Source organism: Pongo abelii, chromosome 3 (assembly GCF_028885655.2).
Source record: "Pongo abelii isolate AG06213 chromosome 3, NHGRI_mPonAbe1-v2.0_pri, whole genome shotgun sequence".
Lineage (NCBI taxonomy): Eukaryota > Metazoa > Chordata > Mammalia > Primates > Hominidae > Pongo > Pongo abelii.
This window is the reverse complement of record NC_071988.2, coordinates 104,522,465-104,524,882: the sequence shown is the minus strand read 5'-3', so window position 1 is coordinate 104,524,882 and position 2,418 is coordinate 104,522,465. Positions and strand designations below refer to the sequence as shown.

Genomic DNA, 2,418 nt, shown 5'->3' with positions numbered 1-2,418 from the left:
TAGGAATTGCATTGAATCTGTAGATTGCTTTGGTACTATGGTCATTTTAATAATATTAATTCTTCTGAGCCATGAGCATGGTATGTTGTTCTGTTTTTGTGTCCTCTTCAATTTCATCAGTATTTTACAGTTTTCCTTATAGAAGTCTTTCACCTCCTTAGTTAAATTTATTCCTAGGTATGTTATTTCTTTCTTTCTTTAGCTATTATAAATGGAATTGCTTTTCTTTTTAGTTTAAATACATTTTATTTTTAGACAACCTGACATAGTTTTCTTAAAAACTGCCTTCACTTCAAATAAATCATAGTCAAAATAAATGAAGAGCTCCAGATTATATCAGTCCCATCCGTCTTAATTACTGGTGTTGTATGGGTGACAAGCAGCAGCCAGTTATGACGACAGGTGATAGAGCCAAAGTAATTGCCAACTTTGTTACCGTTTTTTCCATTTCTAAATCATCCTTAAAGAAAATTATATATGGAGTCATACCATTCTCATGGTAGTTCAGCAGGGCAACCATGCCATCTGGATTCATGTTTTCACCAATAAAGAATTGGAGTTTTTGAAATTAGCAAGAGTGTGCTTGATTGGTTCTGTAGCCTCTGTCACAGAACATTTTACTCTTTCTGGTCTCTAGTCTCCAAATTTGCCTTTGATTGATTTCATGTAATCTTTGATGTACTTCTTGTAGGCTTCTTTTGTGAAGCTGGCTCCCTGTAAGTGAGGTTCCTGACAATATCAACACCAGTGATTACTGTGCTTTAGGTACCTTTGCCCTAGGGGCCTTCAGCAGAGGCATTTCCACCAATGAACAAGTCATCGGTGTTACCCTGCGTCCTACTTACCATCTTTCCCTCCACCTCCAGGCAAGCTTGTCTGCAATCTCCCAAATCTTATACATGTTGGAGAACTATTGTGGCTGATGACGCCAGGGTAGATAATCATGAGAGCGGCTAAAGGGAGACCATGGTGGTGCTAACTTAGCAGAAGCCTGGAGCTCAGAGCGAGTGCAGGATAGCCAGAGTGGCACTGGGTGGGGAAGTGGGTGGAAATGTGGGATTACTTTCTTGATTTCTTTTTAATTAGTTCATCCTTGTTATATAGAAACACTACTGATTTTTGTACATTGGTTTTTGTATCCTTCAACTTTACTGGATTTATTTATCATTTGTAAGAGTTTTTTGGTAGTCTTTAGGTTTTTCTAGGTATAAGATCATGTCATCTGTAAAGAGAGACACTTTCACTTCTTTTCCAACTTGGATTATGCCTTTATTTCTTCCTCTTTCCCAATCGATCAGGCTAGGACTTCCAGCACTATGTTAAATAAGAATAGTAAAGGTGAGCATCATTGTCTTATTCCAGTTCTTAGAGGAAAGGCTTTCAGCTTTTCCCCAGGTGGTATGATGTTAGTTGTGGGTTTGTCATATATGGCTTTTGTTATTTTGAGGTATGTTTCTTTTATGCCTAACTTGTTGAGAGTTTTTATCATGAAGGATGTTAAATTTTATCAAATGCTTTTTCTGTGTTTATTGAGATGATCATATGGTTTTTGTCCTTCCTTTGGTTAATGTATCACATTTATTGATTCGCATATGTGGAACCATTTTTTGCATTCCTGGGATAAATCCCACTTGATCATGGTGTATTATATTTTTGATGTGTTGTTAGATTTAGTTTGCTAGTATTTTGATGAGGATTTTTACATCTATGTTCCTGAGAGATATTTTTCTCTCATAGTTTTCTTTTTTTGTTGTGTCTTTGTCTGGTTTTAGTATCAGGTAATGCTGGCCTTACAGATTGAGTTAGAAAGATTTCCCTCCTCTTTAATTTTTTGGAATGATTTGAGAAGAATTAGTGTTAGTTCTTTATAAGCTTGATAGAATTCAGCAGTAAAGTGATCCAGTTCTGGGCCTTTCTTTGTGGGGAGACTTTTTATTACTGATGTAATCTCATTATTGGTCTGTTGAGGTTTTCTGTTTCTTCCTGGTTTAATCTTAGAAGGTAGTATGTTTCCTGGTATTTAATCAATTCCCTCTAGGTTTCCTAGTTTTTGAGCATATAGTTGTTCATAATTCTCGCTGATGACGTTTTGCATTTCTGGTGTCTGTTGTCATGTCTCCTTTTTCATTTCTGATTATGTTTATTTGGATCTTCTCTCTCCTTTTCTTGGTTATTCTAGCTAGCAGTTTATCAATTTTGTTTTTCTTTGCAAAGAACCAACTTTTTGTTTCATTGATCTTTTGTCTCTTTCATTATTTATCATTGCGGTTTGGTGGTTTTCTGTAGTGGTAACATTTGATTCCTTTCTCTATCTCATTTGTGTATCTGCTATGCCAGTGAGTTTTACACTATGTGTTTTCTTGATGGTAGACATCATCCTTTCTGTCATGTGCATCCGTGTGAAGAGACCACCAAACA

The 2,418-nt window shown here is 36.1% G+C and overlaps 1 pseudogene; it reads right to left on the bottom strand.

Moving 5' to 3' along the window:
• Positions 1-355: 355 nt before the first annotated feature.
• LOC112132999 (translationally-controlled tumor protein-like) lies at positions 356-945 on the bottom strand (annotated as a pseudogene).
• Positions 946-2,418: the final 1,473 nt, after the last annotated feature.